Raw genomic sequence first — 20,000 nt, 5'->3', positions numbered from 1 at the left:
GGTGGCACCTTAAGAGTAGGGGGAGGGGGAAGTAGGAATGGGTGGCACCTAAAGAGTAGGGGGAGGGGGGAGTAGGAATGGGTGGCACCTAAAGAGTAGGGGGAGGGAGGAGTAGGAATGGGTGGCACCTAAGGAGTAGGGGGAGGGAGGGAGGAGTAGGAATGGGTGGCACCTAAAGAGTAGGGGGAGGGAGGGAGGGGGGAGTAGGAATGGGTGGCACCTAAAGAGTAGGGGGAGGGAGGGAGGGGGGAGTAGGAATGGTTGGCACCTAAAGAGTAGGGGGAGGGGGGAGTAGGAATGGGTGGCACCTAAAGAGTAGGGGGAGGGAGGAGTAGGAATGGGTGGCACCTAAGGAGTAGGGGGAGGGGGGAGTAGGAATGGGTGGCACCTTAAGAGTAGGGGGAGGGGGAAGTAGGAATGGGTGGCACCTAAAGAGTAGGGGGAGGGGGGGAGTAGGAATGGGTGGCACCTAAAGAGTAGGGGGAGGGAGGAGTAGGAATGGGTGGCACCTAAGGAGTAGGGGGAGGGGGGAGTAGGAATGGGTGGCACCTTAAGAGTAGGGGGAGGGGGAAGTAGGAATGGGTGGCACCTAAAGAGTAGGGGGAGGGGGGAGTAGGAATGGGTGGCACCTAAAGAGTAGGGGGAGGGAGGAGTAGGAATGGGTGGCACCTAAGGAGTAGGGGGAGGGAGGGAGGAGTAGGAATGGGTGGCACCTAAAGAGTAGGGGGAGGGAGGGAGGGGGGAGTAGGAATGGGTGGCACCTAAAGAGTAGGGGGAGGGAGGGAGGGAGGGAGGGAGGGGGGAGTAGGAATGGTTGGCACCTAAAGAGTAGGGGGAGGGAGGGAGGGGGGGAGTAGGAATGGGTGGCACCTAAGGAGAAGGGGGAGGGAGGGAGGGGGGAGTAGGAATGGGTGGCACCTAAGGAGAAGGGGGAGGGAGGGAGGGGGGAGTAGGAATGGGTGGCACCTAAAGAGTGGAGGGAGGGAGGGAGGGGGGGGGGAGTAGGAATGGGTGGCACCTAAAGAGTAGGGGGAGGGAGGGAGGGAGGGGGGGGAGTAGGAATGGGTGGCACCTAAAGAGTAGGGGAGGGAGGGAGGGAGGGGGAGTAGGAATGGGTGGCACCTAAAGAGTAGGGGGGAGGGGGGAGTAGGAATGGGTGGCACCTAAGGAGTAGGGGGGAGGGAGGGGGGAGTAGGAATGGGTGGCACCTAAGGAGAAGGGGGGGGGGAGTAGGAATGGGTGGCACCTAAGGAGTAGGGGGAGGGGGGAGTAGGAATGGGTGGCACCTAAGGAGTAGGGGGGGGGGGAGTAGGAATGGGTGGCACCTAAGAGGGAGGGGGGAGTAGGAATGGGTGGCACCTAAGGAGAAGGGGGGGGGGGGGGGGGGAGTAGGAATGGGTGGCACCTAAGGAGAAGAGGGAGGGGGAGTAGGAATGGGTGGCACCTAAGGAGAAGGGGGGGGGAGTAGAAATGGGTGGCACCTAAGGAGAAGAGGGAGGGGGGAGTAGGAATGGGTGGCACCTAAAGAGTAGGGGAGGGAGGGAGGGAGGGGAGGGAGGGAGGGAGGGAGGGAGGGAGGGAGGGAGGGAGGGAGGGAGGGGGAGTAGGAATGGGTGGCACCTAAAGAGTAGGGGGAGGGGGGAGTAGGAATGGGTGGCACCTAAAGAGTAGGGGGAGGGGGGAGTAGGAATGGGTGGCACCTAAGGAGTAGGGGGAGGGAGGGGGGAGTAGGAATGGGTGGCACCTAAGGAGAAGGGGGGGGGGAGTAGGAATGGGTGGCACCTAAGAGGGAGGGGGGGAGTAGGAATGGGTGGCACCTAAGGAGAAGGGGGGGGGGGAGTAGGAATGGGTGGCACCTAAGGAGAAGGGGGGGGGGGGGGAGTAGGAATGGGTGGCACCTAAAGAGTAGGGGGAGGGGGGAGTAGGAATGGGTGGCACCTAAAGAGTAGGGGGAGGGGGGAGTAGGAATGGGTGGCACCTAAAGAGTAGGGGGGGGGGGGAGTAGGAATGGGTGGCACCTAAGGAGTAGGGGGAGGGGGGGGGAGTAGGAATGGGTGGCACCTAAGGAGTAGGGGGAGGGGGGAGTAGGAATGGGTGGCACCTAAGAGGGAGGGGGGAGTAGGAATGGGTGGCACCTAAGGAGTAGGGGGGGAGTAGGAATGGGTGGCACCTAAGAGGGAGGGGGGAGTAGGAATGGGTGGCACCTAAGGAGAAGGGGGGGGGGGAGTAGGAATGGGTGGCACCTAAGGAGAAGAGGGAGGGGGGAGTAGGAATGGGTGGCACCTAAGGAGAAGGGGGACGGGGGGAGTAGGAATGGGTGGCACCTAAAGAGAAGAGGGAGGGGGGAGTAGGAATGGGTGGCACCTAAGGAGTAGGGGGAGGGGGGAGTAGGAATGGGTGGCACCTAAGAGGGAGGGGGGAGTAGGAATGGTGGAGATGTTGGGCCTCAAGCTTGATGATGAGCTTGGAGGGTACTATGGTGTTGAAGGCTGAGCTGTAGTTAATGAACAGCATTCTTACATAGGCATTGCTCTTGTCCAGATGGATAGGGCAGTGTGCAGTGCTCATTCTCTCTGTGTCTCTGTCCTACAGAACTCAGTATACTCTATTTTCCTATTGTTAGACTGACTGACTCCTTCTCTCCCTCCTCCTCTCTCTCCCTCCTCCCCCTCTCTCCCCTCTCCCTCCCTCTCCTCCTCTCCCTCTCCTCCAGGAGGGCTACCACTCCTGGCGTCCCAAGGAGAAAGTCCTCCTGGATAGTAACAACAATGAGAACTCGGTCCCCAAAGACTTTGACACGGTTGTTGACAGCAACAGCAACCTTGGGGCGCGGTCTCAGCGCCAGCGAATGGCAGGAAACACCGCCAAACACAAACCGGACAAGGCCCTAAGGCAAGGCATTCTGGGAAAGGACTTTCCCAATGAGGTCAACGAGGTTATTCAGCAGTACCCTCTTCCTCCACAGCAGCCCGGAGGAGCGGGACTTAAAGATAGCCACGCATACAAACGACCCAAACCACACTCCCAGCTGTCCACTAAACCCGCTAGACCTTCCCCCTCTCCCTCCATCAAAACATCCAATCAGCATCAGCGACATCACCAACCCAGGAAGTCGGCGACTGCGGCTCCTGTGCGGGGGCAGCGGAGGGAGAAGCACCAGTGTGAGATCAGTGGGAAGGAGGCCATCTCGGCTCTGTCAAGAGCCAAGACCAGGGAGTGTCGTCAGCAGATAGCTGAGGTGTACTGCAGACACAAGGAGAGGACACTGATGCCGGAGACCGTCCCTCGATACTGCACCATAGAAGGTGAGTCTCATAGTGAATTGCATCCCAAATGGCACCATATTACCTATATAGAGACCTACGGCTCCTGGTGAAAAGTAGTGCACTATGTCATAATCACCTATTCCCCAAGTACACTGGGAATGTGCCTCAGTGAATAGGTGCTGCCTCAGTGTTAGGAATTTTATGAATAATGACTAAACAATATCTACATTTTAAATAGAACTATAACTAATGAAACTTATACTCGTTTTATTATATCTGATTAATAATGTTAATTCATAAGGAAGGGATTATGTAGCATGAAACAGGGGGTAATTAAACATAATAAATACCATTCCAACCAGGTTGGTGAGGAATGGATTGTGGGTGTTAAGTAAGCAGAAAGGGTCGTTAACCTGTGGTTGAACCGACTCAGCTTAGCTCTGGGATGTTTAGATAAGACAGTGTGTGTTTTCCATTATCTGGAACTGTCTGCTGAATAGTGATAGATGGAGACTTAAGAAGTTTAATCTTGATATAACTGTGTGTCTGGAGTGAGTGAGAGGGTGAGCGAGGGGGTGGGAATAAACCTTTGAACCTGTTTCCTCCTGGTCGATAGGAGGAAGGACATTTTATAACCTATGACGTCATATTGTGTATATAAAATGTTGTTTTTGGTTCCATGAGCAGTGAGCTCCGAGAATAAATACTATTATCTAATTTTGATAAGACTGGTCTCTGTCTATTTTATGCAAATAGGAATCTCACAAATTCTTATAAAATAGACTGAGTGATTTAATTAATGTAAACATATAGGAATTATGAAATTCCAATGACACTCAGTGCGAAGGGGCTGCCTTAGTGAGAAGGTGCTGCCTTAGTGAGAAGGTGCTGCCTTAGTGAGAAGGTGCTGTCTTAGTGAGAAGGTGCTGCCTCAGTGAGAAGGTGCTGCCTTAGTGAGAAGTTGCTGCCTTAGTGAGAAGGTGCTGTCTTAGTGAGAATGTGCTGCCTTAGTGAGAAGGTGCTGCCTTAGTGAGAAGGTGCTTCCTTAGTGAGAAGGTGCTGCCTTAGTGAGAAGGTGCTGCCTTAGTGAGAAGGTGCTGTCTTAGTGAGAATGTGCTGCCTTAGTGAGAAGGTGCTGCCTTAGTGAGAAGGGGCTGCCTTAGTGAGAAGGTGCTGCCTCAGTGAGAAGATGCTGCCTCAGTGAGAAGGGGCTGCCTTAGTGAGAAGGTGCTGCCTCAGTGAGAAGATGCTGCCTTAGTGAGAAGGTGCTGCCTTAGTGAGAAGGGGCTGCCTCAGTGACAAGGTGCTGCCTCAGTGACAAGGTGATGCCTTAGTGACAAGGTGATGTCTAGGTGACAAGGTGCTGCCTCGGTGACAAGGTGCTGCCTTAGACCAGGTTAAAGATGAAGGGGAGGAGACCAGGTTAAAGATGAAGGGGAGGAGACAGGTTAAAGATGAAGGGGAGGAGACCTGGTTAAAGATGAAGGGGAGGAGACCTGGTTAAAGATGAAGGGGAGGAGACCAGGTTAAAGATGAAGGGGAGGAGACCAGGTTAAAAATGAAGGGGAGGAGACCTGGTTAAAGATGAAGGGGAGGAGACCAGGTTAAAGATGAAGGGAAGGAGACAGGTTAAAGAAGAAGGGGAGGAGGCCGGGTTAAAGATGAAGGGGAGGCCTGGTTAAAGATGAAGGGGAGGAGACCTGGTTAAAGATGAAGGGGAGGAGACAGGTTAAAGATGAAGGGGAGGAGACCTGGTTAAAGATGAAGGGGAGGAGACCTGGTTAAAGATGAAGGGGAGGAGACCTGGTTAAAGATGAAGGGGAGGAGACCTGGTTAAAGATGAAGGGGAGGAGACCTGGTTAAAGAGGAAGGGGAGGAGACCTGGTTAAAGATGAAGGGGAGGAGACCAGGTTAAAGATGAAGGGGAGGAGACAGGTTAAAGATGAAGGGGAGGAGACCTGGTTAAAGATGAAGGGGAGGAGACCTGGTTAAAGATGAAGGGGAGGAGACCTGGTTAAAGATGAAGGGGAGGAGACCTGGTTAAAGATGAAGGGGTGGAGACCTGGTTAAAGAGGAAGGGGAGGAGACCTGGTTAAAGAGGAAGGGGAGGAGACCTGGTTAAAGATGAAGGGGAGGAGACCTGGTTAAAGATGAAGGGGAGGAGACCTGGTTAAAGATGAAGAGGAGGAGACCTGGTTAAAGATGAAGAGGAGGAGACAGGTTAAAGATGAAGGGGAGGAGACCTGGTTAAAGATGAAGAGGAGGAGACCTGGTTAAAGATGAAGAGGAGGAGACAGGTTAAAGATGAAGGGGAGGAGACCTGGTTAAAGATGAAGAGGAGGAGACCTGGTTAAAGATGAAGAGGAGGAGACAGGTTAAAGATGAAGGGGAGGAGACAGGTTAAAGATGAAGGGGAGGAGACCTGGTTAAAGATGAAGGGGAGGAGACCTGGTTAAAGAGGAAGGGGAGGAGACCTGGTTAAAGATGAAGGGGAGGAGACCAGGTTAAAGATGAAGGGGAGGAGACAGGTTAAAGATGAAGGGGAGGAGACCTGGTTAAAGATGAAGGGGAGGAGACCTGGTTAAAGATGAAGGGGAGGAGACCTGGTTAAAGATGAAGGGGAGGAGACCTGGTTAAAGATGAAGGGGAGGAGACCTGGTTAAAGAGGAAGGGGAGGAGACCTGGTTAAAGAGGAAGGGGAGGAGACCTGGTTAAAGATGAAGGGGAGGAGACCTGGTTAAAGATGAAGGGGAGGAGACCTGGTTAAAGATGAAGAGGAGGAGACCTGGTTAAAGATGAAGAGGAGGAGACAGGTTAAAGATGAAGGGGAGGAGACCTGGTTAAAGATGAAGAGGAGGAGACCTGGTTAAAGATGAAGAGGAGGAGACAGGTTAAAGATGAAGGGGAGGAGACCTGGTTAAAGATGAAGAGGAGGAGACCTGGTTAAAGATGAAGAGGAGGAGACAGGTTAAAGATGAAGGGGAGGAGACAGGTTAAAGATGAAGGGGAGGAGACCTGGTTAAAGATGAAGAGGAGGAGACCTGGTTAAAGATGAAGGGGAGGAGACCTGGTTAAAGATGAAGAGGAGGAGACCTGGTTAAAGATGAAGAGGAGGAGACCTGGTTAAAGATGAAGAGGAGGAGACAGGTTAAAGATGAAGGGGAGGAGACAGGTTAAAGATGAAGGGGAGGAGACCTGGTTAAAGATGAAGGGGAGGAGACCTGGTTAAAGATGAAGAGGAGGAGACAGGTTAAAGATGAAGGGGAGGAGACAGGTTAAAGATGAAGGGGAGGAGACCTGGTTAAAGAGGAAGGGGAGGAGACCTGGTTAAAGATGAAGAGGAGGAGACAGGTTAAAGATGAAGAGGAGGAGACAGGTTAAAGATGAAGAGGAGGAGACAGGTTAAAGATGAAGGGGAGGAGACAGGGTAAAGGAGGATTTTTAAGCCTTGAGACAACTGAGACATGGATTGTCTATGTGTTCCATCCAGAGGGTGAATAGGCAAGACAACATATTGAAGTGCCTTTGAACAGGGTAGGGTAGTAGGTACCAGGCGCACCGGTTTGTGTCAAGAACTGCAACGCTGCTGGGTTTTTCCACGCTCAACAGGCGTGTGTTCCAATGGCACGTTGTGTTCGCTAATCCAAGTTTATCATTTTAAAAGGCCATTAGAAAACACTTTTGCAATTATGTTGATTTGTTGCAATTATTATGTATCTGGAGCATCAGTATTTGTGGGTTCGATTACAGGCTCAAAATGTCCAGAAACAAATAACTTTCTTCTGAAACTCGTCAGTCTATTCTTGTTCTGAGAAATGAAGACTATTCCATGCGAGAAATTGCTCCAAGAAACTGAAGATCTTGTACAACGCCGTGTACAACTCCCTTCACAGAACATCATAAACGGAACCCTCGGGAGAGTCCTGACTTCTGTCTCCACGGTGACAGTCCTGACTTCTGTCTCCACGGTGACAAGTACTCTTTTCCTCCCTCTGAGCTTGTTGTTCGTACGGAATGTTTCTGGGATCTTTTACTTCATCTCATGAAACACTTTTACATGTTGCCTTTATATTTTTGTTCAGTGTAAGAAATAAATGCTATTTCAAACGGTTATTACAGTGAGCGCGGTCATTTGGCTGGCCAATTACCATCAACCAGAGTACCACGACCGTCACAGCCCTGTAAACATAATGAATAGAACCGGCGTGGAACCTCTCACTCTATTCATTCTATTTCTATGTCAGCACATGCGGTCAGGAGTGGAGGAGGAAAGGAGAACACGACCGTCACAGCCCTGTAGCATAATGAATAGAACGGGTGTGGAACCTCTCACTCTATTCATTCTATTTCTATGTCAGCACATGCGGTCAGGAGCGGAGGAGGAAAGGAGAACATGTACATCTAAAAATGTATACATGTGATTACCTTCTTGTTGCTATTTGAACGGTTAGGACAGAGACCACAGTCGTTTGGCTGGACAATTACCCTCATCCAGATATACATGACCGCCACACTCAGACTTGTTTCCTTACCTTGTCTCCTATCCTTGTCCTATATCTTTGTCTCCTACCCCTTCTCACCTCTCCTTGTCTCCCCTCCTTGTCACCTATCTTTGTCTCCTCTCCTGTCCTTGTATACTTGTCTCCTATCCTTGTCATATATCTTTGTCTCCTTCCCTTGTCACCTCTCCTTGTCTCCCCTCCTTGTCACATATCCTTGTCTCCTCTCCTTATCTCCTTGTCTCCTCTCCTGTCCTTATATACTTGTCTCCTATCCTTGTCATATATCTTTGTCTCCTCCCCTTGTCACCTCTCCTTGTCTCCCCTCCTTGTCACCTATCCTTTCCTCCTTGCTTTGTCTCCTCGCCGTGTCTCCTCCCCTTGTCTCCTCTCCTTGTCTCCTCTCCTTGTCACCTCGCCATCCCCAGGGGGAAGAGAAAGACAGAGGGGAGGGAAAGAGTACGTCTCACCCTGGAGACAGAATTAAGGGCTCTCCCGAGGGTTCCGTCTAGAACTCCCCAGGGAGGTGGCCTTGCCAGTGCCTGATCTATTTAGGGAACATTCCACCACATTCACTGCTCTATGGCTGTGTCCCAAACACCACCCTGTTCACTTTATACTACACTCTGGTAAAAAGTAGTGCACTATATAGGGCATAGGGTGCCATTTGAGCTGCATCGTATACTACTCTACTTACTATAGGGCAGTGCCCACGCCAAGCCAGTGTAATTACACACTAGTTAGTACAGGAGTTAGATAGAGAAGTGCTGAGTAAAGCCTGTGTGTGTGTGTGGGGGGGGCAGAGCTTGACTAAAGATAGACTCTGTCATCCGCCCAGAAAGTTTAAGGTTTAGATTCTGCGTTTAATTTATATGATTATACATCTCTTTGATGATGCAGTAAGGGAGAGGAGAGGATATCTATAGCTTTAGACTGGCTGGATGGTGCTGGGTGGGTGACTAGTGTTGGTTAGCTGGCTGACTAGTATTGGCTGGCTGGCTGACTAGCGTTGGCTGACTGGGTGACTAGTATTGGCTGGCTGGGTGACTAGTATTGGCTGGCTGGCTGACTAGCGTTGGCTGACTGGGTGACTAGTATTGGCTGGCTGGGTGACTAGTATTGGCTGGCTGGCTGACTAGCGTTGGCTGACTGGGTGACTAGTGTTGGCTGGCTGGGTGACTAGTATTGGCTGGCTGGCTGGCTGACTAGTGTTGGCTGGCTGGGTGACTAGTGTTGGCTGACTGGGTGACTAGTGTTGGCTGACTGGGTGACTAGTGTTGGCTGACTGGGTGACTAGTGTTGGCTGACTGGGTGACTAGTGTTGGTTAGCTGGGTGACTAGTGTTGGCTGACTGGGTGACTAGTGTTGGCTGACTGGGTGACTAGCGTTGGCTGACTGGGTGACTAGTATTGGCTGGCTGGCTGACTAGTATTGGCTGGCTGGCTGACTAGTGTTGGCTGGCTGGGTGACTAGTATTGGCTGGCTGGCTGGCTGACTAGTGTTGGCTGGCTGGGTGACTAGTATTGGCTGGCTGGGTGACTAGTGTTGGCTGGCTGGCTGGGTGACTAGTGTTGGCTGCCTGGGTGACTAGTGTTGGCTGCCTGGGTGACTAGTGTTGGCTGGCTGGCTGCCTGGGTGACTAGTGTTGGCTGGCTGCCTGGGTGACTAGTGTTGGCTGCCTGGGTGACTAGTGTTGGCTGCCTGGGTGACTAGTGTTGGCTGCCTGGGTGACTAGTGTTGGCTGCCTGGGTGACTAGTGTTGGCTGGCTGGTTGCCTGGGTGACTAGTGTTGGCTGGCTGGCTGACTAGTGTTGGCTGGCTGGTTGCCTGGGTGACTAGTGTTGGCTGGCTGCCTGGGTGACTAGTGTTGGCTGGCTGGCTGCCTGGGTGACTAGTGTTGGCTGGCTGGCTGCCTGGGTGACTAGTGTTGGCTGGCTGGCTAGTTGGCTGACTAGTGTTGGCTGGCTGGCTAGTTGGCTGACTAGTGTTGGCTGGCTGTCTAGTTGGCTGGCTGGCTAGTTGGCTGGCTAGTGTTGGCTGGCTGGCTAGTTGGCTGACTAGTGTTGGCTGGCTGGCTAGTTGGCTGGCTAGTGTTGGCTGGCTGGCTAGTTGGCTGACTAGTGTTGGCTGGCTGGCTAGTTGGCTGACTAGTGTTGGCTGGCTGGCTAGTTGGCTGGCTAGTGTTGGATGGCTGGCTAGTTGGCTGACTAGTGTTGGCTGGCTGGCTAGTTGGCTGACTAGTGTTGGCTGGCTGGCTAGTTGGCTGACTAGTGTTGGCTGGCTGGCTAGTTGGCTGACTAGTGTTGGCTGGCTGGCTAGTTGGCTGGCTAGTGTTGGCTGGCTGGCTAGTTGGCTGGCTAGTGTTGGCTGGCTGGCTAGTTGGCTGGCTAGTGTTGGCTGGCTGGCTAGTTGGCTGGCTAGTGTTGGCTGGCTGGCTAGTTGGCTGGCTAGTGTTGGTTGGCTGGCTAGTTGGCTGACTAGTGTTGGCTGGCTGGCTAGTTGGCTGGCTAGTGTTGGCTGGCTGGCTAGTTGGCTGGCTAGTGTTGGCTGGCTGGCTAGTTGGCTGGCTAGTGTTGACTGGCTGTCATATGTGCCGAATACAACAGGTATAGACTTTACCCTGAAATGCTTACGAGCCCTTATTCAACAATGCAGATTAGAACCAGGGACTGTAGTGACACCTCTTGCACTGAGATGCAGTGCCATTTAGACCGCTGCGCCACTCAGGAGCCCACTACTGCCCCGTTGATGTGGATGGGTGTGTGCTCGCCCCTCCATGTCCTTTAGTCCTCGATCAGCTCCAGGTCTCTGACATCCTCTCATCGTCGTCGGTGATCAGGCCTACCACTGTCGTGTCATCAGCAAACTTGATAATGGTGTTGGAGTTGTGCGTTACCACACTGTCGTGTGAAGAGGGAGTACAGGAGGGGACCAAGCACACACCCCTGAGGGGCCCACATGTTGAGAGTCATCGTGGCAGATGTGTTGTTACCTACCCTCACCACCTGGGGGCGGCTCGTCAGAAAGTCCAGGATCCAGTTGCAGAGGGAGGTGTTCAGTCCCATGGTCCCGAGCTTGGTGATTAGCTTTGAGGGGACTATGGTGTTGAACGCTGAGCTGTAGTCAATGAATAGCATTCTCACATAGGTGTTCCTCTTGTCTAGGTGGGAGAGAGCCGTGTAGAGTGCAATAGAGATTGCGTCATCTGTGGATCGGTTGGGGCGGTATGTGAATTGGAATGTAGCAGGAAGTTAAAAACCTACTGTTTCACATCGCCCCAGTGTAGCAGGAAGTTAGAAACCTACTGTTTCACAACGCCCTAGTGTAGCAGGAAGTTAAAAACCTACTGTTTCACAACGCCCCAGTGTAGCAGGAAGGTAAAAACCTACTGTTTCACATCGCTCTATTGTAGCAGGAAGGTAAAAACCTACTGTTTTCACAACACCCCAGAGTAGCTCCCCTGTAAAGCCTTGCCTGCGTGCCTCAGAGAGGGGCCTAGACAGGGACGCATGGTGCTGGGACAGAGGGATATTTATACACACAGGGTAGACCTTACACCAACCACCAATGGTAGAGAGGGAGAGTGTGTGTGTGTGCGTTCAGGAGGGAGTAATGGAAGGGTGGATGGACGACTGAAAGGGAGGAAGAGTGGAAAGGGGTGAGAGTTTAGTAAAAACGTTTGCAACAAACATCAACATACTACTGCTCCATACTGAGGTCACCATCTAAACATCAACATACTACTGCTCCATACTGAGGTCTACATCAACATACTACTGCTCCATACTGAGGTCACCCTCTAAACATCAACATACTACTGCTCCATACTGAGGTCACCATCAACATACTACTGCTCCATACTGAGGTCACCATCAACATACTACTGCTCCATACTGAGGTCACCATCTAAACATCAACATACTACTGCTCCATACTGAGGTCACCATCTAAACATCAACATACTACTGCTCCATACTGAGGTCACCATCTAAACATCAACATACTACTGCTCCATACTGAGGTCACCATCTAAACATCAACATACTACTGCTCCATACTGAGGTCACCATCTAAACATCAACATACTACTGCTCCATACTGAGGTCACCATCTAAACATCAACATACTACTGCTCCATACTGAGGTCACCCTCTAAACATCAACATGCTACTGCTCCATACTGAGGTCACCATCTAAACATCAACATACTACTGCTCCATACTGAGGTCACCATCAACATACTACTGCTCCATACTGAGGTCACCATCTAAACATCAACATACTACTGCTCCATACTGAGGTCACCATCAACATACTACTGCTCCATACTGAGGTCACCATCTAAACATCAACATACTACTGCTCCATACTGAGGTCACCCTCTAAACATCAACATACTACTGCTCCATACTGAGGTCACCATCAACATACTACTGCTCCATACTGAGGTCACCATCTAAACATCAACATACTACTGCTCCATACTGAGGTCACCATCTAAACATCAACATACTACTGCTCCATACTGAGGTCACCATCAACATACTACTGCTCCATACTGAGGTCACCATCAACATACTACTGCTCCATACTGAGGTCACCATCTAAACATCAACATACTACTGCTCCATACTGAGGTCACCATCAACATACTACTGCTCCATACTGAGGTCACCATCAACATACTACTGCTCCATACTGAGGTCACCATCTAAACATCAACATACTACTGCTCCATACTGAGGTCACCATCTAATGCCCAGTTGGGTTGTCCCCCGCCATTGGATCATTTTGGTACAGCCCATCCCCCAGTTGGGTTGTCCCCCTCCATTGGATCATTTTGGTACAGCCCATCCCCCAGTTGGGTTGTCCCCCGCCATTGGATCATTTTGGTACAGCCCATCCCCCAGTTGGGTTGTCCCCCGCCATTGGATCATTTTGGTACAGCCCATCCCCCAGTTGGGTTGTCCCCCGCCATTGGATCATTTTGGTACAGCCCATCCCCCTATTCTGATTATCAGCTGTTGTTGTCAAACACACGTGGGTCTGAATTCCCACTAGATGAAAAGCCTAAATGAGTATGACATCCTGGCATTTAATGCATGCACAATTATAGAAATGACACTTCTATTTGTGCACTCTACTATTTACCACAGCATTTCTACAGTAATAAAGTTATCCCTGTCTTCTTCCTACCTTCCCTGTGTGTGTGTGTGTGTGTGTGTGTGTGTGTGTGTGTGTGTGTGTGTGTGTGTGTGTGTGTATGTGTGTGTACGCGCGCGCGCGCGTGTGTGTGTGTGTGTGTGTGTGTGTGTGTGTGTGTGTGTGTGTGTGTGTACGCGCGTGTGTGTGTATGTGTGTGTGTGTACGCGCGTGTGTGTGTGTGTATGTGTGTGTACGCGCGCGCGTGTGTGTGTATGTGTGTGTGTGTGTGTGTGTGTGTGTGTGTGTGTGTGTGTGTGTGTGTGTGTGTGTGTGTGTGTGTGTCTCCAGGTAAGGCCAATGTGAATGCACAGTGGGATGAGGGCTCAGAGCAGACTGCCCCTGCTGTGCCAGTTCGCATCGTCTTCGTCTTGGTGGTCCATGGCAGAGCGTCTCGGCAGTTCCAACGCCTGTTCAAGGCCATCTACCATACCTCACACTACTACTATATACATGTAGACCAGGTACGACCATCTACCATATCTCACACTACTATTATATACATGTAGACTACTACAGACAGACCATCTACCATACCTCACACTACTATTATATACATGTAGACTACTACAGACCATCTACCATACCTCACACTACTATTATATACATGTAGACTACTACAGACCATCTACCATACCTCACACTACTATTATATACATGTAGACTACTACAGACCATCTACCATACCTCACACTACTATTATATACATGTATACTACTACAGACCATCTACCATACCTCACACTACTACTATATACATGTAGACTACTACAGACCATCTACCATACCTCACACTACTACTATATACATGTAGACTACTACAGACCATCTACCATACCTCACACTACTACTATATACATGTAGACTACTACAGACCATCTATCATACCTCACACTACTACTATATACATGTAGACTACTACGGACCATCTACCATACCTCACACTACTACTATATACATGTAGACCAGATACGACCATCTACCATACCTCACACTACTATTATATACATGTAGACTACTACAGACCATCTACCATACCTCACACTACTACTATATACATGTAGACCAGGTACGACCATCTACCATACCTCACACTACTATTATATACATGTAGACTACTACAGACCATCTACCATACCTCACACTACTACAATATACATGTAGACCACTACAGACCATCTACCATACCTCACACTACTACTATATACATGTAGACTACTACAGACCATCTACCATACCTCACACTACTATTATATACATGTAGACTACTACAGACCATCTACCATACCTCACACTACTACTATATACATGTAGACCAGGTATATACTAGGAAAAAGTCAAGGGGTCTGAATACTTTCCGAATGCACTGTACATGTAGACCAGGTAAACATGCAGACCAGGTAAACATGCAGACCAGGTAAACATGTAGACCAGGTAAACATGCAGACCAGGTAAACATGTAGATCAGGTAAACCTGTAGACCAGGTAAACCTGCAGACCAGGTAAACCTGCAGACCAGGTAAACCTGTAGACCAGGTAAACATGTAGACCAGGTAAACATGTAGACCAGGTAAACCTTCAGACCAGGTAAACCTGTAGACCAGGTAAACATGCAGACCAGGTAAACCTTCAGACCAGGTAAACCTGTAGACCAGGTAAACATGCAGACCAGTAAACCTTCAGACCAGGTAAACCTGTAGACCAGGTAAACATGCAGACCAGGTAAACCTTCAGACCAGGTAAACCTGTAGACCAGGTAAACATGCAGACCAGGTAAACCTTCAGACCAGGTAAACCTGTAGACCAGGTAAACATGCAGACCAGGTAAACATGTAGACCAGGTAAACATGTAGACCAGGTAAACCTGAAGACCAGGTAAACATGTAGACCAGGTAAATCTGTAGACCAGGTAAACATGCAGATCAGGTAAACCTGTAGACCAGGTAAACCTGTAGACCAGGTAAACATGCAGACCTCTATTAATTTACCCACTACCTTTCTTCCCTTCCCCAGCGATCCAACTACCTCCACAGACAGGTGGGGGCTCTAGCGAGCCAGTACTCCAACGTCCGTGTTACTTCCTGGAGGATGTCCACCATTTGGGGCGGGGCGAGCTTGCTCACCATGTACCTGCGTAGCATGGACGACCTTCTCAAGATGGCCGACTGGAATTGGGACTTCTTCATCAACCTCAGTGCAGCCGACTACCCTATCAGGTGGGCATGGAGTGCTCTGGTCAAAAGTAGTGTACTATATAGGGAATAGGGCTCATAGGTCTCCAGTCTAAAGTAGTGCACTATATAGGGAATAGGGCCCATAGGGCTCTGGTCAAAAGTAGTGTACTATATAGGGAATAGGGCTCATAGGTCTCCAGTCTAAAGTAGTGCACTATATAGGGAATAGGGCCCATAGAGCTCTGGTCAAAAGTAGTGTGCTATATAGGGAATAACGCTCATAGGTCTCCAGTCTAAAGTAGTGCACTACATAGGGAATAGGGCCCACAAACACACACACACACAGAATTCCACATAATGGCGGCGGTTGGTCTGACAGAAGGTCCTGAGTCACTAAGTTCTCTCTACTTCCAACTGGATCTCTTATTGAAGTGAACCAATCCCATGAGCCCTGCGGCCCACTGGACAAAATCCATTCCCCGTCAATACCCAGTGATGACATCAGAGTTGACACGGATCCCAGCGTGCTGCGTTTGTGTGTGTGATCGATGAGAGTGACGCACACGCGGACACACACGCGGACACACACATGGACACACGCCACACACTTCTCATAATGTGTGTGTCTGTGTGTGCGTGCGTGTGTGTGTCTGTATGTGTGAATATGTGTGTGTCTGTCTGTCTGTCTGTCTGTCTGTCTGTATGTATGTGTGTATGTGATCCTAAACATCACTAGACTGAAGGGCACAGCAGCTAGCAGAGACAGAGGGGACAGACTGGGATGGAGGGAGGAGGAGAGGAGGGAAAGGGAGGAGGAGAAAGGGAGGAGGAGAGGAGGAAAAGGGAGAAGGGAGGAAGGAAAGGGAGGAGGAGAGGAGGAAAAGGGAGGAGGAGAGGAAGGAAAGGGAGGAGGGGAAGGCAGGAGGAGAGGAGGAAAAGGGAGGAGGAGAGGAAGGAAAGGGAGGAGGGGAAGGGGGAAAGGGAGAAGGGGAAGAGGGAAAGGGAGGAGGGGAAGGGAGGAGGGAGGAAAGGGAGGAGGAGAGGAAGGAAGGAAAAGGAGGAGGGGAAGGGAGGAAGGGAGGAGGAAAAGGGAGGAGCGGAGGAGGGAAAGGGAGGAGGGGAAGGGGGAAAGGGATGAGGGAAAGGGAGCAGAGGGGAAGGAAAGGGAGGAGGGGAAGAGGGAAAGGGAGGAGGGGAGAAAGGAAAGGGAGGAGGGGAAGAGGGAAAGGGAGGAGGGGAGGGGAGGAGAGGGGAAAGGAAAGGGAGGAGGAGAGGAAGGAAGGAAGGAAAGGGAGGAGGGGAGGAGAAAAAGAAGGAGGGGAAGGGAGGAGAGGAGGAGGAAAAGGGGAGGAGGGAAAGGGAGGAGGGGAAGGGAGCAGGAGAGGAAGGAAAGGGAGGAGGAGAGGAAGGAAGGAAAGGGAGGAGGGGAGGAGGGGAGAAAGGAAAGGGAGGAGGAGAGGAAGGAAGGAAAGGGAGGAGGGGAGGAAGGAAGGAAAGGGAGGAGGGGAGGAGGAAAAGGGAGGAGGGGAAGGGAGGAGGGGAGGAGGAGAGGAAGGAAGGAAAGGGAGGAGGGGAGGAGGAAAAGGGAGGAGGGGAAGGGAGGAGGGGAGGAAGGAATGGAGGAGGAGAGGAAGGAAAGGGAGGAGGGGAAGGGAGAAGGAGAAGGGGGGAGGGGAAGAGGGAAAGGGAGTAGGGGAGGAAGAAAAGGGAGGAAGGAAAAGGAGGAGAGGAAGGGAGGACACACATTCATCCGTACAGACACACACACACACACACATGTACAGACACACGTACACACACACGAGGTTTGGATGCAGTGACATTGTGGCTTCACCTCTACTGCTTTTCAGCATAGGAAAATTCAATAGGACAGATGGCTGTGTGTGTTCATCTGTCTGTCTGTTCTTCAATTGGAGTTTCTCTCTCTCTCCCTCTCTCTCTCTCCTCTCTCTCTCTCTTTAATCTCTCATTCACCATGCCATACATCTAACTAATTCTGTCTGCGTCAACTTCAGATTCACATCTGGTGTGTGCACGTGTGTGCGTGTAACCGTATCCTTATTGGCTGTCTCAGCCTAGCGTGTTAGCATTGTGCTCCAGCCTTGATAATGTACTGTAATACTTGGCTAATGTGAGTGTTAATTAACAAGCTAATTATTGGCTGTCTCAGCCTAGCGTGTTAGCATTGTGCTCCAGCCTTGATAAGGTACTGTAATACTTGGCTAATGTGAGAGTTAATTAACAAGCTAATTATTGGCTGTCTCAGCCTAGCGTGTTAGCATTGTGCTCCAGCCTTGATAAGGTACTGTAATACTTGGCTAATGTGAGTGTTAATTAACAAGCTAATTATTGGCTGTCTCAGCCTAGCGTGTTAGCATTGTGCTCCAGCCTTGATAAGGTACTGTAATACTTGGCTAATGTGAGTGTTAATTAACAAGCTAATTATTGGCTGTCTCAGCCTAGCGTGTTAGCATTGTGCTCCAGCCTTGATAAGGTACTGTAATACTTGGCTAATGTGAGTGTTAATTAACAAGCTAATTATTGGCTGTCTCAGCCTAGCGTGTTAGCATTGTGCTCCAGCCTTGATAAGGTACTGTAATACTTGGCTAATGTGAGTGTTAATTAACAAGCTAATTATTGGCTGTCTCAGCCTAGCGTGTTAGCATTGTGCTCCAGCCTTGATAAGGTACTGTAATACTTGGCTAATGTGAGTGTTAATTAACAAGCTAATTATTGGCTGTCTCAGCCTAGCGTGTTAGCATTGTGCTCCAGCCTTGATAAGGTACTGTAATACTTGGCTAATGTGAGTGTTAATTAACAAGCTAATTATTGGCTGTCTCAGCCTAGCGTGTTAGCATTGTGCTCCAGCCTTGATAAGGTACTGTAATACTTGGCTAATGTGAGTGTTAATTAACAAGCTAATTATTGGCTGTCTCAGCCTAGCGTGTTAGCATTGTGCTCCAGCCTTGATAAGGTACTGTAATACTTGGCTAATGTGAGTGTTAATTAACAAGCTAATTATTGGCTGTCTCAGCCTAGCGTGTTAGCATTGTGCTCCAGCCTTGATAAGGTACTGTAATACTTGGCTAATGTGAGTGTTAATTAACAAGCTAATTATTGGCTGTCTCAGCCTAGCGTGTTAGCATTGTGCTCCAGCCTTGATAAGGTACTGTAATACTTGGCTAATGTGAGTGTTAATTAACAAGCTAATTAAAGAGGTATTAGGAACGGGTAATTGCTTCGAGAGTTTGGGACTCATGTTCTGTTCAGATGGGAGTAGAGGATTGAGTGCTGTTAGGCGTGTGTTTTGGGGGGAGTTGGGGACGGGTGTGTGTGTGTGTGTGTGTGTGTGTGTGTGTGTGTGTGTGTGTGTGTGTGTGTGTGTGTGTGTGTGTTAGGTGCTGGGACGATACCAGAATCGAAGAAAAAAAAAAATTCCGCTGCAAAATGAGAACACGAATCAGGCCAAACTCTTTGGTCCTTGTACATAGTGTGGTATATCTTGGGAAATAAAATAAAATAATTGTGACTATTTTCCATCAATAAGTAAAATATAATCTCAGCGACCATTTAAGCAATAAACCAAACAACATTATAGCCCCTCCCCCACTAATAACTGGTGATTCCAGGCTATTGGTGAAAACAGCTGTGAGATTCGTACTTTTCCTCTGACACCAACATGGGAGTGAATGCATTGAAGCAGCCTGTTCATCTGGGATAATGTTGTAGGTTACATCGGTTAAGTATAAGAATATTTGTCGGGGTGCCTCGCAAGTGGCGCAGCGGTCTAAGGCACTCCTCGCTGTGCTTGAGGCGTCACTACAGACCCGGGTTCGATCCCAGGCTGTGTCACAGCCGGCAACCATAAGGTGGTGCGCGATTGGCCCACCTTCATCCGGGTTAGGGGAGGGTTTGGCCGGCTGGGATTTCCTTGTCCTATCTCGCTCTAGCGACTCCTTGTGGTTGGCCGGGTGCCTGCAAGCTGACTTCAGTCACCAGCTGGACAGTGTTACCTCCTACACATTGGTGTGGCTTTTGTGTGGCTGGCTTCTGGGTTAAGTGAGCAGTGTGTCAAGAAGCAGTGCAGCTTGACAGGGTCATGTTTCAGAGGATTCACCTCTCCTGAGTCTGTAGGGGAGTTGCAGCAATGAGACAAGACTGAAACTACCAACTACCAAAAAAGGAAATATTATTTGCCAGAGGAAATTAATTAATTATAAACCTTTTTTTTTTTTTTACATGGGCTGTGGGAAGCTAATCAACTTTCAAATCACTTCAATTTCAAGATTGCCGTCTTGGTTTAGCTTGGCATTAAATAAACAGCCTATTTTGCATTAATAGCCAAATATAATCTCAGCGACTGTTCAAACAATAAACCAAACAACATTGTATCCGCATTAGAAAACCCCCAAAATGCATTTTGTTAAGAAAGGATGCTCAAATATTCGGACTCCAGCCGAGAGCATGGGCCGAGATAAACCCTTTCATACCTACAGTGCCTGGTTAGCGTCCAAGCGGTTGATTTGGAATTTTGGCCTGTGTGTGCCCCCTCGTGTTGATTGGCCGTGTGACTGATTGACAGTTGTCTGCCCTCCCCAGGACCAATGAGCAGCTGGTGGGCTTCCTGACAAAGTACCGGGACATGAACTTCATCAAATCCCACGGCAGAGACAACACACGGTGAGACACATGTTCATCTGTGTGTGTGTTCATCTACGTTTGTGTGTGTTTGTGTGTGTGTTCATCTGCGTGTGTGTTCATCTGCGTGTGTGTGTGTGTGTGTGTCCTTTCCAGGTTCATCCGTAAGCAGGGTCTGGACCGGCTCTTCTTCGAGTGTGACACACACATGTGGCGCCTAGG

The 20,000-nt window shown here is 49.9% G+C and overlaps 1 pseudogene; it reads left to right on the top strand.

Moving 5' to 3' along the window:
- The window catches only part of LOC109886391 (xylosyltransferase 1-like), a 64,102-nt pseudogene that overhangs the window by 19,030 nt on the left and 25,072 nt on the right, over positions 1 to 20,000 (top strand).

The sequence above is a fragment of the Oncorhynchus kisutch genome, unplaced genomic scaffold (assembly GCF_002021735.2).
Source record: "Oncorhynchus kisutch isolate 150728-3 unplaced genomic scaffold, Okis_V2 scaffold4016, whole genome shotgun sequence".
Lineage (NCBI taxonomy): Eukaryota > Metazoa > Chordata > Actinopteri > Salmoniformes > Salmonidae > Oncorhynchus > Oncorhynchus kisutch.
The sequence above is the reverse complement of the archived record's forward strand: the minus strand, read 5'-3'. Positions and strand labels throughout refer to the sequence as shown.